This window comes from Lepus europaeus, chromosome 21 (assembly GCF_033115175.1).
Source record: "Lepus europaeus isolate LE1 chromosome 21, mLepTim1.pri, whole genome shotgun sequence".
Classification (NCBI taxonomy): domain Eukaryota; kingdom Metazoa; phylum Chordata; class Mammalia; order Lagomorpha; family Leporidae; genus Lepus; species Lepus europaeus.
The window spans coordinates 60080630-60100624 of NC_084847.1; positions in this window are offsets into that span (position 1 = coordinate 60080630).

The window sequence follows — 19995 nt, forward strand, 5'->3', positions numbered from 1 at the left end:
CTGCCGGGCTCCAGTGTGGATTCTGGGCCACAAGAAAAACCCAAAACCTGTGAGCTCTGGGTGAGGAGGGGGAGAGGGAGGGAAAGGGGAGGGAGAGAGGAGGGAGGGGGAGGATGGGGAGGAGGAGGAGGGCCTGGGATTCAGGGTCCGTGCTGCCTACAGGGAAGGCGGTGGGGGTGGGGTGGGGAGGGTCCTGGCTGGTCTTGGCCACAGCCACAGCCACCTTCTGCTGCAGGCTGCACCTGGCTCCTAGGCCTGGGTTCCCTGAGCCCTGAACGCTATCCCGTCCCCTCTCCAGGCCTCCCCCAGAGGCAGAGTGGGGAGGGCCCAGCACAGTTCTGCAACTGGTGAGCTTGGAGCTTGTGCCCGGAAGGCATTTGCGGCAATGACCACACTGAGAAACCTGCAGCTGGAGTTGTGAAATTCGTGAAAACCGGCTGGCGGAGGACGGGGGGATGGAGGGGGAGATCTGCCCTCTGGCCCCTCCTCAGAGGCAGGAGAGGCTGGGGCTGGGAGCAGAGTTGGAGACGCAGAGCTGGGGGCATAGCTGCCCTCAGCCTCGGGAGTTGGAAGGGCATGAGGGTCCTGGGAGGGGAGCCCTGGCCTTAAAGGGACTCTGAAAACGGGGGATGGATCCAGGGTCTCCTGGCTGGGCCAGCTCCGCAGACCCCCACATCACCAGGAGGGCCGGTGTGGCCGTGAGCACAGATGGCCTCTGTCACCCAGGGGCCGTGGTTGTCGCTGATGGCCACTGTTAGCTTTTGCATAAGGAGACGGAGCAGCCCCTCACCCCCATGGAAGAGCTGGAGGGGCTCCCTGCGCAGCACGGGTGGGAAAGGAAGGCGCTGGCCTCACGGTGTCCTTGGCTCCGTGTCTGGCAGGTGCAGGCTGGGCGTTCTGGCCGCTGCTGAGGGGAGCCCCAGGTGGGTTCAGGGCTGCGGAGTCACTGCTGGGGTCACGTGGGCGTGGACGAATCCCTGAGCCCCGATTTGCTCCGGAGGGGACTGAACAGGTGGTGTTTGCGGTGGCCCTGGCGCCTCTCACGCCTGGAGCAGCCCAGCGTGGTCCCTGGGGCTCGGCCTGTTCCTCCTGAGTGTCTGTGAGGGAGTGGGGCCCTGATGTCGCCGAGCCAGGCTGCATCCCGCCTGCCCAGCTTCCCCCCAGGACCATGGGCAGCGTCTGTCGCGTGTGGCACACCCAGAGCTCCAAGGGGCCCTGAGTGTCGGCTTCTCCCCCCCCCCCCCCTGTCCAGTGAAGGCTACGGCCGAGCCAAGACCCTCAGGGCTGCTCCGTGGTGAATCGGCACACGTCCTGCCTCCCCTGAGCACCAGGCCCCGGTCGACCCTGTGGGTGAGAGACCTGCTCTCGCCGGGCGTCTCTGGCCTTGGGGGTACAGATAGGAGACATGGAGCTGTGAGCACCTGGCAGGCGTGGGGGAGGCGGAGGAGGCTCGGGAGGGGCCGTGTGGGCAGCCTTAGACGGAAGGAGGAGATGGGACGGGCTCCCTGGCTGTTGGCAGAGACCACGCTTGTGACCAGGTGGACATCTGGGCGTTGTTGGGTCGGGTCAGGGTGGGGCGTGAACAGGACACAGGATGGGGGGGCAGCCAGGCCTTCCTTCAACAAACCGTACCCGCCTCCTACGGCCACCCCCTCATGTCTCCAAGCTCGTCCTGCTCTCCCTCGGCTGGGGAGTGCCTTCAGACGGGCGCGCTTAGTGATGTAAGAGGCCTTCGCCGAGCACTGTTCTGTGCTTGGCCTTCAGAGTGGGTGTTCGGAGCAGGTGCAAGGCCCACGTAAGAAGACAAGTGCCAAACACTCGAGGCTCTGGGTCTGGGACAAAAGCCCCTGTGAGAGCCAGCCACAGAGCAGGGCTTCCTGTGCCCCCACCTTCACCCCCACCCCTGCTGCCACACTCTAGGATTTCTGCCACTGGTTCCCACAGGCCTGGGGCAGTGGCCTGGGCCTCTCCTGACAGAGCCCTCAGGACCCCTGAGTTAGGGTCCCACGTCCAGGATGCATATCACCCTCAGGAAACAGCTACACGAGGCCTGGACCCCCAACACCAATGGGCCCAATGGCAGGGGACGGGGCTGCACAAGCGGAGCAGGGACCGTCCAGCAGCAGAGAGCCGCACCGGAGGCTGCTAACGGAGTTCCCCTCTGATGTCCATGGCATGGGCGTGGCCCATGTGCCCAGGGCCAGCAGCGCCTCGCCTGGCTCCGAAGCCACCATCACAGGGAAAACCTCATCACAGAGCCGGCACCATTGCAAAGATGATGTCATATCAGCGATGATGTCATCCCTGGAATGACGTCATCACAAGAAAGATTTCATCACAGAGACATCACTGTGATCACAGGAAGACAGCAGGCTCAGGACACACGAGGGAGGGAGGGTGCAGACGGGGCGGGGTTCGCCTTGCGGGCTGAGTGGGGTCTGCCCTTGCTTGGGTCGCAGGTGTGCTGGCGCAGGGCCTGCCCACAGGTCCTGTACCTGCTGCCGTGTGGGAGCAGCCCTGGCCCGCGGTGCCGTGTCCCTGGAGGTTCCCGGTGGGAAGGAAGGGCCATCAGGGGAGGGACAGGGACCTGAGCGTCCGGAGGAACTGCCGGGCAGAGCTGTGTCCGCCAGGGCGCCCCAGGAAGGGGGCACGACAGCAGCTTCTCACTGGGGGTTTGGGTCTGTGTGCAGCCGCGCGCCCATGCCCCTACTTCCTCACCAGGAAGGCGAGCACAGCCGCGGACGCTCGGCCATCACCTGTGTCCAGTGAGGCGTGTGGAGGACCTGGCGCCAGCAGCAGCAGCTCCTGCCCAAGCCCCAGCCTCGCTCGCCCCGCTCAGCCCAAGGAAGCCCGGAGGGACGAGGACATGTGGGTGTCCCGAGGACCCCTTCATACGTACCCAGGGCAGCTTCTCCTGCTCGGGGGGCTACACCTCGAGACAGTGCAAAGGCAAGAACTGCGCGTTGAGTATCGGTCTTGTCCCTGGGCCACTGCCATTTGGTCATGTCCTCTCTGGACGCCAGGCAGTGGCGGTGAGCACAGCTCCCAGCCAGCTCTGCAGTCACAGAGGCCCCAGCTGCCCCCTCGGTGTGCTGAGCTGCCGTGGTGGGGAGGCCAGGTGTGTGGCGGCACTTCCAGCTTTCCGTGGGGACGTGGGGACGTGGGGACGTGGCTTCGCTGTAGGGCGAGGAGGAGATGTGAGGTGGCCAGGGAGGACCGTGGGGCAGGGGCAGCCCCTGGCTCAGGTGGCTGGGGGACGGGAGAGAGGCAGCAGGATCCTGGTAATGAGAGGCTCGCAGCAGAAGCTGGGTCCTTCTCCCTCCCCCAGCAGCTGCCTCGCACCCGTCTCCCCCACTGGCTGGGGGCTCCTTGGGGGCTGGGACCATCTTGGCCACTTCTGTCTACCCAGCGAGGGCCTGGTGGCGTCCCCTCACACCGTTGCCCGCCCTGGCTGGGCCCCCTGGCCTCTGGGTGAGGGAGGATCGCCGGGTGACTCCGCCTCCTGTCCATCTGGGGGCGGTTCTCTGTGTCACAGCCTAGATTTCCGGGCAGTTCTGGGAAATGACCTCTTGTCCCAACCAAATGAGACCAGGGACTACCAGCCAGTGACCACTTCCTGCTGCTGTGGCCTCCTTGGGAGCCCAGGTCCACCGGGCACCAGAGCAGGGTAACCTGGGAGGCCGTTCTGGGCAGGCCTGGGGCCCACAGTCAAGAGCCCCTGTGGAGACAGCAGCGGCTGGAACGGTGTCTCTGTAACTTCCCTGTGAGTAGCAGGCGGACCCTGCCCACCCCTGCCTTGTCCGCTGGCCACTGATGGCCCTGCACGGCCTGTTGCTGCAGGAACTTGCTGGCCGCACCGGCCCAGGGTGAATCCCCCAACCTTGGCTGCTGCTGCCTGGGTGGAGACCCAGGTTTCTAAATGCTGCCACTTCAGACTGTCACAGGGCAATCCAGAGTCGTCGGCTACCAGTGGGCCAAGGCCGAGGCTCGGTCTGACTTAGTGGTGGGCCAAGGCCGGGGGTCGGTCTGACTTACCGGTGGGCCAAGGCAGAGGGTCGGTCTGACTTCTGCCTCCCGCTGCCCCCGGGACCCCTGTGCAGCCAGGTCACCTGCCTCTGGGACCAGGGCTCGGGGGCCGTGCCCAGGGCTGAGGCCAGCTTGCAGGTGCTGGCTGTGCAGCAGGCTGCAGGGCCCGGGGTAGGTGGGTCAGCCTTCCTGTGCTGCTATTTTAAGAACGTTTTGAGCAGCAAGAACAAGTGTGCCATGTCAGGTTTCATTACGTCCACCTCTGCATCACTGCTGCCAGTGGCCAGCAGGAGGGAACCCTGAGAAGCCCGGGGGGGCTCCCTCCCTGCTCCTCCAGGACCGGCAGCCAACCCACTGGTGCAGCTGGATCAGGGAGCGGGGGCCCGAGTGCTCTTGTGCAGCAGAGTCTCAGCAATTCCTCTACATACGTGTGCATGTGTGTGCACACACGTGTGCAAGCATGCAACATGGCAAACAGGCAAATCCGTGCACACGTGTGCTTCATACCCACACATGTCTGCGTGTGTTCGTGTCACATGTGTCTGTGTGTGCTCACAGCCACCTCCTCCATCAGCGGGTGCCGTGCGCAGGGGGTAACGAGACAGAAACCCAACACGCCCCTCGTGCCCACGCCCAGGTGCTGCCGCCCCACCCCCCAGCCACGCCCTCCTGCCTGTCTCCAGGTCTGGACCTCAACGAAGCCCTGGGGTCTCTTTGTTCCCGATTCTCTCCTGGGAGCAAGGAACTCAAGAAAAAAAAATGGCGGTGTTTCTGCCCCTGAACATGGAGAGCCTTGGCCTCCTGCTGGGTTTTTAAAGTCAGGATCCATACGGGGGGGGGGGGGGGGGGACGCGTCCTGGTGACATCAGCCCCCCTGCAGACCCCTGCCTCTCTCTAGGTCAGGGTGGCTGTGTGGAGGGGTGGGGGAGTGGGATGAGGAGCTGCAACCCTCGAATGCCCCAGGCATGAAAGACGTGGAAGAGACGCCAAGGCCTCCCCTAGCACAAGGGCCTCTTGCATGTTCTTTTTTTTTTAAAATTAATTTATTTATTTGAAAGTCAGAGTTACACAGAGAGAGAAGGAAAGGCAGAGAGAGAGAGAGAGAGGGAAAGAGAGAGAGAGAGAGAGAGAAAGAGAGAGAGAGGGAGGGAGAGGTCTTCCATCCGCTGGTTCACTCCCCAGTTGGCCACAACGGCCGGAGCTGCACTGATCTGAAGCCAGGAGCCAGGAGTTTTTTCTGGGTCTCCTATATGAGTGCAGGGAACCAGGGACTTGGGCCATCTTCTACTGCTTTCCCAGGCCATAGCAGAGAGCTGGATCGGAAGTGGAACAGCTGGGACTTGAACCGGCACCCATATGAGATGCCGGCACTGCAGGTGGTGGCTTTACCTGCTGCACCACAGCACCGGCCCTGTCTCTTGCATCTTAAATGCCTGTTCCTTGGAGAGCTGTGTCCTACAGCAGCCAGAGGCTGGCGTCCTGCCTGCCCTCTGTGATACCTGTCTTGGCCATAGGGGGACGCAGTGTCCACAGGCACACAGGCCTCCCGGGGTGTCTGGCCCCTTTGCTCGGGGTGGGTGGGCGGTATTGGGCTGGGCCCACACCCAGATGTCCAGTTGCCACGCTGGCTTCCACAGCAGCGTGAGGCCCACAGGGCATCTGGAACGAGCCCCGCGCAGCAGCACCCGGCACAAATGCAGGGCCCGATGCCCAGAAGAGACCGGGCCAAGCGGCGAGGCTGGGTGCACTTGCCCAGCTTTCCTTAAGGAAGAAAAAAGGCAGAAACTTGCGGTGCAGGCCAAGGATAAATTGGCGGAGGACACATGCAGGGTGACGATCATTTATCATCGAAGCCTGGAGCGGAGCTGGGAGCCCTGTCCTGGCCTCGGGACTCAAGGTCAGGAGCTTCTGCCTTCCCTCATTATTTCTATTTTTAACTATTGTGTTCAACCTCCTTGCAAAAATAGCCAGAGGTGAGACGGCTTCCAGCACTGGCATGCTCCCCTTTGTCAGAAAAACCACAGGACGCAGGGAAAAGCGGCCGGGGCTTCACAGTCCTCCGCCAGCCGATCCGAGGGGCCTCTGGCCGCTCGCTGGCCGCGCCTGGGCTGCCCAGGCTGAGGTCAGAGTGCGGGCACCTGTCCAGGGCTGTTCAGGGAGCGGGACTCCAGGACAAAGGATGTGGGCCCACCGGAGATGCAGGGCCGGGGGCACAGGGCCTGGCGTGCTGTGGCTGACGGGGGTGGGGGGCTGAGGTCTGCCCCCCAGGGAAGCCACAGACAGAAGCTGGGCACGGCGCGCAGACTGCTCGTGCGACGGAGAGTAGACGTCTCCCTCTGGGGGCTGCTCCGTCTCCTTTGTGCACACGCACATGTGTGCACAGACCCATGAGTGGCGTCCACACATGTGCACATGGGAAGTCCATGGGTGTACCTGCATGTGTGCCCCTGCGTGGCCGTGCCATGGAGGCCCACGCCGCAGGGTTTCTCCAGGAAGGCGAGGCCGCTCAGGGGGCCAGTGTTTCCACCCTGGGCTGGGCATCCGTCCCCTCTCGAGAGGCTGAGAGAGACGGACTCACCCCCGGCTTCTGCTTCCTGGGGCTGCTGGCTCACCCAGCAGGGCGGCTCCTTGAGGGAGGGCACCGTGTCCAGGCGTCCGGGCGTGCCAGGGTGCCCAGGCCCTCTCCCCGTCTCTGAAATGCACCATCTGGCTCTGGCCAAGAGGCAGCTGAGGGGATGGTGGGGAGAGGGCTCTTGGAGAGAAGGAGGGGCTCACTAATGGACACAACCTCCGTACCTGACAAAAACCCTCCAGGGGCCCCACCCATCCTGTGCCCAGGCACCGCAGGCCAAGCCACAGCCAAGAGGAGGTCACAGCTGTGTCCTCGGGAAGAGGCCGCTGGGGCCTCGCCCTGCACAGAGACCCTCGATTATCCCCCGCCCCTCGCCCCAGCAGTGGGGCACACAGCCCACCAAGCACCTCCGAGGTGCCAGGCTCTGACCCTGGCCCCGGCCCCGGCAAGAGAGCAGTTCTTCTGCAAGGGAGACTTGGGTTCCAGTGGGGGAGGCGATACGGAGTCGCGAGGAGGTGCACGGCCCGCAGGTCCTGAGGCCTCAGTTTACCCCTCCCCGCTCACAACAGAGCCTCCTCGTGTCCCCCCCCACCCCGTAACCGACTCCCTGCTGAGTCTCTGGGGGGCGGGGGGTGGGCTGGCCCAGCAGGGCATGAGGGTCTCTTCCAAGGTTCCTATCCGTCATCTGTGGGACGGGGCCCCGGCACCCTGGCAGGGCTGAGAGGCCGCCTGTGGCACTGGCTGTGTGGACCCTTGCCTGTTAGAACCTGTTAGGTCACCAAGGCCTGACAGAGCGCTGAGGGCCCTGGGCCGACCCCCAAGCCCAACGCTGGCGCAGTGACCTAAAGGTGAGTGGGACGTTGACTGCTGACTCCTGGGGACGTCCCAGCTAAGAGGATGCCCGCAGACCTCACCAAGGAGCCCTCTGCACGCCCACCCACTTCCCAGGGTCCCCGGGGCTCCGCACCTCCCCAGGACGTGGCTCAAGGGGCTGCACCTGTGGCTCGGCTCCGACAAAGCCTGGCCCCCAAGCCCCGCCCTCGGCCCGGGCTCAGCTGGAACAGTCTTCCCTGCCTTACCTGCCGGCCGGCCGCCTCGCCTTCTTCAAACCCTGACCCCCACACCAGCACCTGCCTGTGCGGGCCCCACCTGGGCTGCGGCTCCCCCCTCCCCACCGCAGGTGAGGTGCCTTCCCAGAAGCCTCCCTGGCCACCTGCCGCGCACGCGCTCCTCTCCCTCCCCCCACCTGAAGCGGCCGTGGCCCAGGGGCCTGCAGTGGCCACTCGGGGCTTCAGGGTCCGTCGCCTTGTGCTTGTCTGGGTTGCTGCAGGGCTGGCCCTGTGACCATGCAGGCACAGCAGACACCCCTCAGTCAGCCCACGCCTCCGGTGAAGCCTCTGCCAGCTCCACAGGTGCCCGGATGTGCCACAGAGGGCCCCGGACCCCAGAGTAGGGTCTGCGTGTGGTGAGAGGGTCCCCGGCCGGGCCCCAGCACCCTGCGGGGCACGGAGCTGCCCTCAGACATGCGGGAGAAGCCAGCGAGGAATTCCGGGAGCAGCAGGCCTGGGACTCCTCTCGCAGTCATGGTGGTGCAGGTTTGCATCTCCCCCAGTGTGGTCTCTGGCTGCTGCTGCTGCTTTAAACATGTATTTACTCATTTGAGAGGTGGAGCTAAAGAGAGGGGGAGGGGAGGGGAGGGGGGAGAGAGAGGAGGAGAGAGAGGGAAGGGGAGGGAGAGAGGGGGAGGAAGGGAGAGGGTCTTCCATCCACGGTTCACTCCCCAAATGGTCGCAATGGCCGGGGCTGGGCCAGGCTGAAGCCCTGCACATCGAGAAGCCGAGGACCTATCTCCAGCTCGGAGCTGGAGTGACACAGGCCAGTGATGCAGGGACCTGTTCAGGTGGTGGTGGTGACGGCAAGGTACCGTCTGGCCCACACAGAAGAGGGAGGGCAGGGTCCTGGTCGGGCGGGCCTGGGAAGCAAGCTGTGCCAGGCACGGCCTCTGCGGGGCCGCCTACCGGCTGGATCATAGTTACCGAGCGAGGGTCGAAGGTGCTAGCATTCTCCCCAAATGATGATGGAGAAAGTAATTACTGAGAAAAACACTTTGAGGTCATGGAAAACGAGGCGCGTGCGTGTGAACGTGGCTGCCTTGAATCGATGGCGATTATGGGGCAGCGTCTTGAGCTGTCTTCTGGGGGACAAGATTCATGGCCTCGTTCCACTGTCCTGGCCGCTACTTAACCAGGGGCTTGACGGCAGAAACCCAGTCACTCCTTGGAGCGTTTCAGGGCTCATGAACGGGCGGGGTGTTGAGATTGTGGAACGCACGCATTGCTAACGATGCTGGGATTAGCAAAGGTCAGAGCCGACATTCATGGAGTTCTTCGCCTCCTCCTGGTGGAGAAGTGGGTGCTAGCCGAGGCGAGACTGGAACCCAAGCCGTGAGGAGAGGGCAGCCCCTGGCGGGAGGCGTCCAAGCTGCCCTCTGCGCTCGGTCCCCACTGCAGGCCCCTCCACCTCCCAGAGGAAGGAGGCTGTGCCCGTCCTGGGGATGGGGAAATGGCAGCTCCAGGAGAGTCAGGTGGCCTTTGGGGGTCCATGGATATTGATTTTGTCTCTGCAACCTGACCAGGTTCCCAGGGAGGGATATGAGCAGCCTGGGGCCCTGGCTGGCCTCCGTGTGGTGAGGGGAAAGAGGGGTCCTTGAGCCTCTCCTGGGGGCCACCACCTACACCCCCTGTGCGTGTTCTCCTCTGACCTGGACCTGCTGGTGAACACATGGCCTCTGACCCCCCGGGCAGGTGCCCCACAGTGGATGCCCCTTTGGTAGCTCAGAGCCCTGTTACTCTGCGCTCTCTCAGCCTCCTTCCAACTGAGGTCAACCTCCCAGGGCCCTGAGGCCGCAAAGCTGGCTCTCCCTGTGCCCACCATGCCACAACAAGGGGTCCCAGGGCCGGAGCTCAGGATGGAGATGAGCGGATACAGAGGACCCTCCCCAAACACCCAGGCCTGCCTTTAAACTGCCCAAGGTCAGCTGGACGATTGCAGCAGAGAGAGAAAGCAAAACAGCCCACAGTCAGCACAACTACAAACAACAGGTGCAGCGGAAAAGGGGGTGGGGGAGGGACCCTGCAGGAGCCAGGGCCGGGAGACTTCAAGATTTGGATCTTAGAAGAAGGCGGGGCAGAGGCCTCCATGTGGGCTGTGCACGAGACAGGTAGCAGCTCAGCATCCGAGCCCCACCCACACTCAAGGCTGTGCAACGTGTTTTTCCGCCCCACTGAGGTCAAGTGTGGCCCCAGGGCCTTCATTTGAGGATTCCGTTTCTGGAGCCAGCAGTCAGAGGGTGTGCGGAGCAGACCCGACACAGCCTGGACAGAAAACAAAACACACCTGTCATGGAAGCCGCCGCACCTGCGGGATTTGGTCGGTGGCTTCACGCCTTGCAGGTCCCAGGTGGGGAGACATCTCTGTGCTAAGAGGCTCCACACCCCCTCCGTGGCCCCAGCCACGCCCCCTTCAGGCCTCACTTGAACGTCCCTACCTCCTGGGAGACTTCCCGTCCCACCAGCGCCCTGCACAGCTCTGTCGGTGTCGTGCACGTGGGCTGTGAGGTCTCAGGGTGTTCAGTGTTGGCCCTGGGGCCATGCCGTGTAGGTGCCTGCAGGACACCAGGGGCCCCTCGGTGTCCAGGCTGCTGTGTGAGAAGAGCTGGCACAGCTGTGGGTGCAGGAAGCAGCGCTCAGGCCCCCGAAAAGTCACTGTCCATAGTCCTGACCTTGTCCAGTCTTCACAGGGCCCCACCCTGTTAGCCTAAAGGGAGTCATCATCCTGACCTCCCAGCAGCCACGGAGCACCAGGGGCCCTGACCACGTGGCTGTTCGCCTGGAGGGCCCCAGCCCTCTCGGCCCCAGCTCGTCCTGGAAACAAAAGAGACAGGCAGGAGTCTGTAGGAGAGGTGCCAGGCTCTCCACAGAGCCCCAGCATGCTCTGAGGTGGGCACCATCTCCCCAGCCTCGCAGGGAAGAGGGAGGGGTACCCCTAAGGCCGCACAGCAGGTGCAGCAGCCTGTTCCCGGCTCCTCAGCTCTCCTGAGCGGGCCTTGGCTGTAGCCCAGGCCGGGGGTGGGGCCGTGCACTGGGGGGGGGGGGGGGCGGAGTCATGCCTGCAGGCGTCCTTCCAGGAAGGTGCAGGCTCAGAGTGTCCTGCGCAGAAGGCAGGTGCATCACAAGACCCTGAGAAAGCTCCGTCCTCGGGCCACGCTTTGCGGGCGACCGGCCGTGGCGACCGGCCGTTCTGTGTCGTGACGGCTCAGCTGCTGGCTGTGCTGTGGAGAATCGTGAGCCAGGCCGTCTTCCGGAATCATCTCAGGGGTCATTCTTCACACTTAGAGCTTCGGGAAGGGAGGGGAGCAAGAGTCAGGGTCTGCCGACGTCTCCTGCTTAATCATGCCCTGGAAGCCACGCTGCCCACGTGGACGCGGTGGGAGGCGGCAGGCAGGGCTCGGGCAGTAGCTCACTGGACATGAAGTGTATGTGTGCGTGGGGTGGGCACAGCACCACTTCCTCCTTCCAAGGGGAGAAAACAGAACTCTCTGGCCCTCCTTCCCTCTGCTCCCAACCAGGTCTGGCTGCAGACGTGAGGGCTCCTGGGAGGAGGGTCCCCGCGGCTGGCGTCCTGGGGGCTTTGCAAGCTGAGCCCCTGTCACAGCCTAGCCCTGTGCCTGCACCAGGCTTCTGTGAGGAAATCACTCCCGCTCGCCCACACACACACACGGATGAAGGCACTGCTCCCCAAGAACCACGGAGGCTGAAGCCCAGAAGCCCCCAGGCACAGAGGAACGCAGAGGACATTGTGGTCATCAGCAGCGGCCATGGTGGCGCCCACTTGGCAGGGACCTGGCAGGGTGCTGGCTGCTGCAGGACGTCTCACTGGCCAAAGGCAGCCCTGCACCGAGGCTCAGAGACAAAGCAGTCTGACGGCAGGTTTTAGGTTAACTGTACTTTTTTCTATTTTTGTGCATCTTTCTTTATTCAACCACGAGGGAGCGAGAGGCCTCCCTCATCCTCCGGTTCTTTCTCCAGATGCCCACAGGGGCCGGGGCTGGAGCCAGAAACATATCCAGGTCTCCCGTGTGGGTACCAAGACCACTACTGGAGTTGTCAGCAGCTGCCTCCCCAGGTGCACATCAGCAGGAAGCTGGAGACAGGAGCTGGAACCAGGATTCAGATCCAGGCACTCTGATGTGAGACGCAGACATCTGTATTTCAAAAGTTTTTGGAAGCTTTTAAAAAATTATTTGAGGGGCTGGTGCCGTGGTGCAGCAGATCAAGCCGCCACCTGCAGTGCCGGCATCCCACGGGGCACTGGTTTGAGTCCTGGCTTCTCCACTTCCCACCCAGCTCCTTGATAACACGCCTGGGGAAGCAGTGGATGATGACCCAGTGCTTGGGCTCCCACACCCACAGGGGAGACCCCGATGATGCTCCTGGCTCTGGCCTGGCCCAGCCCTGGCCATTGTGGCCATGTGGGAAGTGAACCAGCAGATGGAAGCCCTCTCTCTCCCTCTCTCTCCCTCTCTCCAACTCTTTCAAATAAATCAATCTTTTTAAAAATTAATGATTTGCAATGTAGACTGATGGGGGTGGGAAGAGAACAGCAGCCAGGGCCGGGCCAGCCAGGAGCCAGGAGCTCCATCTGGGTCTGCCATGGTGGCAGAGACCCAGTGCTTGAAGCCATCATCTGCGGCTTCGCAGGCACATTAGCAGGAAGCTGGACCACTGTGCAGCAGGGCCCGTGTTGCGGTGCCGCATGTTAAGCCAGCACCTATGATGCCTGCATCCAGATGGGAGCACAGGCTCAACTCCCGGCTGCTTTGCCTGGGAAGGTAGTGGAAGGCAGCCCAAGTACCTGGACCCCTGCCACCCATGTGGGAGGCCCAGATGGAGCTCCAGGCTCCTGGCTTCAGGCTGGCTCGGTCCCAACCATGGAGGCCATTTGGGGAGCGAACCAGCAGGCTGGCGAGCTGTCTGTCACTCTGCCTTTCAAATAAATGCATAAATCTTAAAAAAAAAAAAAAAAAGAATGGGGACTCAATCCCAAGCACTCCCGTATGGAGCGTGGCACTTCCAAGTGGCAGCTTGACCCCTGCCACAAGGGACATTGCGCACCTTAACTGCTAGGCTACACACTCAGCTCGCTTAACTGCACATCTTAAAAATATGAAAGCACTCCTCGGTGACCTAAGCGAGATGTGGCTTTGGCCAGTGCAGCTCATGTAGGCTTTATATTTTCAAACTATGCCAGTGTTATCTCAGGTGAAGTACATCCTGGTAACCCAGCAGGTCTGTCCATCACTCTGGCCCTGTGACCTTTCTGGAGTCTGATGGAACTGATGAAGACGTCACCCTCAGGATGTCCACCAAGTGCCAACTTCCTGAGGGTGACAACTTGCCACTGTGTGTTCAGGGAAGACCACGGATCACCTGCTGCATTAATCAATGGTTTGCCAGAGTTAGGAAAGTGTTACATACAATGACCAAAAATCTTCCAAACTATGCAAGTCTGGTTGCATGATGAAGTCCATGTCCTTAGAAACCCACTGAACATAACAATTAATACCTGGACTGGCCGGTGCCGTGGTTCACTAGGTTAATCCACCTGCGGTGCTGGCATCCTATATGGGCACCAGGTTCTAGTCCTGGTTGCTCTTCTTCCAGTCCAGCTCTCTGCTATGGCCTGGGAAGGCAGTGGAGGATGGCCTAAGTGCTTGGGCCCTGCACCCCCATGGGAGACGAGGAGGAAGCACCTGGCTCTTCAGATCGGCGCAGCACCAGCTGTAGTGGCCATTTGGGGGGTGAACCAATGGAAGGAAAACCTTTCTGTCTCTCTCTCTCACTGTCTAACACTGCCTGTAAAACAAACAAACAAACAAACAAAAACAAAACCTGGACTTCGCGTAAGTGCAGACACAAAACCCATAAAACCCATAAGCATTTGGTATAATAAATAAGGAAGAGTTACTCGTGGAGTAAAATTAGCATGTGCTGTGCTGTGCTGGTAACATGCACACACGTTTATAACCTTAATGAAACCAACATCCACAGCCCCTTCTTTACAAACAACACAGCACACGATACTTCTTTGTGATTGATTCCAAGTGGCCAGCCGACTCCCATGAGGCACTTGTGTGGTCTTTGGCTAAGCTGTGTGTCTGCCGGAAGCTCTGGCTGTCTGACCAGAAAGGTGCACTGTTGTATGGCCACGGCCACCTCTGCTCCTTTCCCACCAGCGGCTCCCCTGCTGAACCGGCTCATTGTTTCTAAATGCCAGCCTGTCCCTCAGGGTCACAGCGTGATGGTGTCAACTCAGCCTGCACCATCGCCACTTCTTCCACCACCTCCTTAAGTCCAGTGCTCCCCCGGGCATGGGGCTCAGTGGGGAGCTGGCCTGTGGGGCTTTATCCGGGGGCTTCCTTGGCCTCTGGCTTCCAGTTTTGCCAGTGGGGAGCCCCGGCAGGAGGCAGGACACGGTCAAGCTTTCCTCTGGGCCCTGAGGGGCTTCGGCCTCTCCTTGTGAGCGTCACGGTACCCTTTCCAGCACCCACTCCAGGCTGGCACAGCCAGCCAGAAGCGGCCCAGGATACCCCATTTTGTAAATGTGGCAAAATCCTGATCCGACCCAGATGACAGCAGGGCCCTCATCAACACTGCAGAGAGCCCCGGGCCAGGGCGATCTGGCTTCGGCCGCCACATAAAACGCAGCCTCCATCGGCTGCATGAAAACGATCCTGAGACAGCAGTGGGAAGGCAGGAGGCAGAGCAGGGCAGACCCTGGCAGCCCAGGACAGTCGGGACCTGGAGAGCGATGGGACACGAGCCCAGCACGAGTGCCTGCATTTACAGCCTCAAGGGTTCCCATCCGATGGTCACCACTCAGACCAGGGCTAGCAGTGGACACGTGGCAGGAGCTGGGCTGCCTCGTAGCACACCAGCGCTTGGTGACACTGCTGCCTCATTTCAGTGGCTACCAGCTCTGGTGGCTGCTGCCTTGTTCCCCAGTTCTGTCTTCCCTTGTGGCTGTCCTGGTTCCTGTGGCTCCATCCACCCTGGAGACTATGGTCCATCCTCGTGGCCCTGTCTGCCCTTGTGGCCCCTGTCTTGTTCCCGTGGCCCTGTCTGTCCTTGTGGCCCCTGTCTTGTTCCCGTGGCCCTGTCTGTCCTGGGGACCCCTGTCTTGTTCCCGTGGCCCTGTCTGCCCTTGTGGCCCCTGTCTTGTTCCCGTGGCCCTGTCTCTCCTGGGGGCCCCTGTCTGGTTCCCGTGGCCCTGTCTCTCCTGGGGGCCCCTGTCTTGTTCCCGTGGCCCTGTCTGCCCTTGTGGCCCCTGTCTTGTTCCCGTGGCCCTGTCTGTCCTGGGGGCCCCTGTCTTGTTTCCGTGGCCCTGTCTGTCCTGGGGGCCCCTGTCTTGTTCCCGTGGCCCTGTCTGTCCTGGGGGCCCCTGTCTTGTTCCCGTGGCCCTGTCTGTCCTGGGGGCCCCTGTCTTGTTCCCGTGGCCCTGTCTGTCCTGGGGGCCCCTGTCTTGTTCCCGTGGCCCTGTCTGTCCTGGGGGCCCCTGTCTTGTTTCCGTGGCCCTGTCTGTCCTGGGGGCCCCTGTCTTGTTCCCGTGGCCCTGTCTGTCCTGGGGGCCCCTGTCTTGTTCCCGTGGCCCTGTCTGTCCTGGGGGCCCCTGTCTTGTTCCCGTGGCCCTGTCTGCCCTTGTGGCCCCTGTCTTGTTCCCGTGGCCCTGTCTGTCCTGGGGGCCCCTGTCTTGTTTCCGTGGCCCTGTCTGTCCTGGGGGCCCCTGTCTTGTTCCCGTGGCCCTGTCTGTCCTGGGGGCCCCTGTCTTGTTCCCGTGGCCCTGTCTGTCCTGGGGGCCCCTGTCTTGTTCCCGTGGCCCTGTCTGTCCTGGGGGCCCCTGTCTTGTTCCCGTGGCCTGCCCTGGGGGCCCCTGTCTTGTTCCTGTGGCCTGCCCTCGTGGCCCCTGTCTGGTTTCCGTGGCTCTGCCCTCGTGGCCCCTGTCTGGTTTCTGTGGCTCTGCCCTCGTGGCCCCTGTCTGGTTTCTGTGGCTCTGCCCTTGTGGCCCCTGTCTTGTTCCCGTGGCCCTGTCTGTCCTGGTGGCCCCTGTCTTGTTCCCGTGGCCCTGTCTGTCCTGGGGGCCCCTGTCTTGTTCCCGTGGCCCTGTCTGTCCTGGGGGCCCCTGTCTTGTTCCCGTGGCCTGCCCTGGGGGCCCCTGTCTTGTTCCTGTGGCCTGCCCTCGTGGCCCCTGTCTGGTTTCCGTGGCTCTGCCCTCGTGGCCCCTGTCTGGTTTCTGTGGCTCTGCCCTCGTGGCCCCTGTCTGGTTTCTGTGGCTCTGCCCTCGTGGCCCCTGTCTTGTTCCCGTGGCCCTGTCTGTCCTGGCGGCCCCTGTCTTGTTCCCGTGGCCCTGTCTTCCCTGGGGGCCCCTGTCTTGTTTCCGTGGCCCTGTCTGCCCTTGTGGCCCCTGTCTGGTTCCCGTGGCTCTGCCCTTGTGGCCCCTGTCTTGTTTCCGTGGCCCTGTCTGCCCTTGTGGCCCCTGTCTTGTTCCCGTGGCCCTGTCTGTCCTGGGGGCCCCTGTCTTGTTTCCGTGGCCCTGTCTGCCCTTGTGGCCCCTGTCTGGTTCCCGTGGCTCTGCCCTCGTGGCCTCTGTCTGGTTTCCGTGGCTCTGCCCTCGTGGCCCCTGTCTGGTTTCCGTGGCCCTGTCTGCCCTGGGGGCCCCTGTCTGGTTCCCGTGGCTCTGCCCTCGTGGCCTCTGTCTTGTTCCCGTGGCCCTGTCTGCCCTCGTGGCCCCTGTCTGGTTTCCGTGGCCCTGTCTGCCCTGGGGGCCCCTGTCTGGTTCCCGTGGCTCTGCCCTCGTGGCCTCTGTCTTGTTCCCGTGGCCCTGTCTGTCCTGGGGGCCCCTGTCTTGTTCCCGTGGCCCTGTCTGACCTGGGGGCCCCTGTCTGGTTTCCGTGGCTCTGCCCTCGTGGCCCCTGTCTGGTTTCTGTGGCTCTGCCCTCGTGGCCCCTGTCTGGTTTCCGTGGCTCTGCCCTCGTGGCCCCTGTCTGGTTTCCGTGGCTCTGCCCTCGTGGCCCCTGTCTGGTTTCCGTGGCTCTGCCCTCATGGCCCCTGTCTGGTTTCCGTGGCTCTGCCCTCGTGGCCCCTGTCTGGTTTCCGTGGCTCTGCCCTCGTGGCCCCTGTCTTGTTCCCGTGGCCTGCCCTCGTGGCCCCTGTCTTGTTCCCGTGGCTCTGCCCTCGTGGCCCCTGTCTGGTTCCCGTGGCCTGCCCTGTCATGGTGGTTGCTCCTCACTTACAGGTCTCCTCCCCTCTTATGTGTGAACTCTTCCCAGAGCGCACTAGTCTAAAACAGCTTTTCATTATTAAACTCCATTATTTACAAAGCTCTTACAAACATTGGTTTACAACATTATCCAAGGGATTACAGATAAAATATACGAGCTGCCTCCCAAGGAAACTGCACCTCCTAGCACACCAGTTCCACTCCCACCTTACGGCAGTGGGCATTTCGAGGGGACGCCGGGCCTGTGTCACGGTGGAGGTCGTTTGCTTGTGAATTACCCAAGGACAGTCTGAAAGAAGAAAAATCTGACAACGAAGAGAAGTGTGGCAGACACAGACTTCCTGCCAGGGAAACGTTTTCCCGACCCAGCTCGGTGAAAGCGTCCCGGAGGGTCTCCAGGGCAGGTGCACACGGAGGCAGGCCAGGGGGGTCCTTCCTGCCCCTCACCATGCCGTCACCTGAGGCCTTGGCAGCCCAGTAGTCAGGGACCCTGCGCAGGCCACGTCACCCAACCCACCGCGGGGACACTGATGGGCCAGGTCATGCCTTCATCTTGAGTCTGAAACGGGGGACACCAGCTGATGACACCGCCAACGCCTCGGAACGCCGCATTTATCGGCGGCCAGTGAGACCCCAGGGCGCAAGGACGAGAGCGAGGCGACGGAGCAGCCTCCGGGAAGGGCCGTGCAGCCACAGCGACCTCAAACTGACCGCAGGGCGCACCTGGGCGCTCGCCCGGACGCCGGGGCGCCAGCCACCCCCACGAGGCCCGGCCGCCGGCCCCACGCCCCCTCCCCGAGGGTCTCTGCACCGCACCCCGGGCTCCCGCCCAGGCCCCTCGCCTACTCCCGCACGCAGCCCGCGGCGCGGCCGGGACAGCAGCTCTGCGACGTCCCCTCGCGGAGGAAAGCCCTGCGCTAACACCAGACCGGCGACTTCAGGGACGCGCGGCCGCCACAGCACCCAGTGCAGCCGCGAACGCGCGCGGAGTGGGCGAGGGAGCGGCTCCGCGCACGCGCAGAGCGACCGCTTCACCCACGCCTGGAGCGGGGCTCGGGGTCTGTCTGTGGGGCGGAAAGGCGGGTTTGGGGATGTGGGCGGGCCTCAGCGTCGTAGGCGGGGCTTGCGCCGGGGGCGGGGCTTGAGCGCAAGTCTGCGTTTGGCTCCCCCGTCCCGCGGACTCGGCCGGGCGCCCCTGGCTGTGGGCGGGGCCTCGGCGCCGGGGGCGGGGCTTGAGCGCAAGTCTGCGTTTGGCTGCTCCGCCCCCGTCCCGCGGACTCGGCCGGGCGCCCCTGGCTGTGGGCGGGGCCTCGGCGCCGGGGGCGGGGCTTGGGCCCCGGTCTGCGCGCTCGCGGGTCCGCGGCGCCGGCTCCAGGGCTGGGGGCCCGCGTTCCCCGAGGGCTGCAAGCGTTCGGTTTTGTTTTCCGTTTTTGCCACGGAAGGGAGCGAGAGTAGAACGGAGCTCCTGGGCCCGTGGCCCCCTGAGGGCGGCGACCTGTCCGTCGCAGATGGGGTGCGCGGAGCGCGCGGGGTCGCGAGGGCAGCCCCTCCGCCAGCCTGCGGGACCCGGAGCGGAGGGGCTGCCGGAGGCCGTGCAGCTCGCGCTGCGGGGACGCGGCGTGCGGGCTCCGCTGTTTCTGCGCGGAGAGGAACTTCTTGAAGGCCACGCAAGAGGCAGGTGCGCGCGGGCAGCCGCGGCCGTGGGTGCGGGGACGGGAGGGACTGCGTGGACGCGCCTGCGGGCTCCGGGAACCCGGGCGCGGCGTGGGTTTCGTGGTCGCGGGGCGCCGGCGAGGCGGGTGCTGGAGCCGCATGGGGTCTCCCGGCTGTGAGTTCAGGTCGCGCGCGCTGTGCTGCTGACGCCCCCAGCCCCGCGTCGAAGTAGCCACTGCCCAGTCGGTGTGGCTTGTCCGCAGTTGTCTGGCCCAGGGCTCCGCTCCCCGTAGACAGCGCGGGGTCCCCTCATCGCTGGGCGCGCGTGTGGCGGGTGTGCGTGCGGTGTGAGGGGCATGAGGCGGTGCGGCAGGTGTGCGGTGTGAGGGGTGTGAGGCGGTGCAGCAGGTGTGCGGTGTGAGGGGTGTGAGGTGGTGCGGCAGGTGTGTGGTGTGAGTGGTGTGAGGTGGTGTGGCAGGTGTGTGGTGTGAGGGGTGTGAGGCGGTGCGGCGGGTGTGCGGTGTGAGGGGCGTGCGGCAGGTGTGCAGTGTGAGGGGTGTGAGGCGGTGCGGCAGGTGTGTGGTGTGAGTGGTGTGAGGTGGTGCGGCAGGTGTGTGGTGTGAGGGGCGTGCGGCAGGTTGCGGTGTGAGGGGTGTGAGGCGGTGTGGCAGGTGTGCGGTGTGAGGGGTGTGAGGCGGTGTGGCAGGTATGTGGTGTGAGGGGTGCGGCAGGTGTGCGGTGTGAGGGGCGTGCGGCAGGTGTGCAGTGTGAGGGGTGTGAGGCGGTGCGGCAGGTGTGTGGTGTGAGTGGTGTGAGGTGGTGCGGCAGGTGTGTGGTGTGAGGGGCGTGCGGCAGGTTGCGGTGTGAGGGGTGTGAGGCGGTGTGGCAGGTGTGCGGTGTGAGGGGTGTGAGGCGGTGCGGCAGGTGTGCGGTGTGAGGGGCGTGCGGCAGGTGTGCAGTGTGAGGGGTGTGAGGCGGTGCGGCAGGTGTGTGGTGTGAGTGGTGTGAGGTGGTGTGGCAGGTGTGTGGTGTGAGGGGTGTGAGGCGGTGCGGCGGGTGTGCGGTGTGAGGGGTGCGGCAGGTGTGCGGTGTGAGGGGCGTGCGGCAGGTGTGCAGTGTGAGGGGTGTGAGGCGGTGTGGCAGGTGTGCGGTGTGAGGAGTGTGAGGCGGTGTGGCAGGTGTGCGGTGTGAGGCGGTGTGGCAGGTGTGTGGTGTGAGGGGTGCGGCAGGTGTGTGGTGTGAGGGGTGCGGCAGGTGTGTGGTGTGAGGCGGTGCGGCAGGTGTGCGGTGTGAGGGGTGTGGCAGGTGTGCGGTGTGAGGGACGTGAGGCGGTGTGGCAGGTGTGCGGTGTGAGGGGTGTGAGACGGTGCGGCAGGTGTGCGGTGTGAGGTGGTACAGCAGGTGTGTGG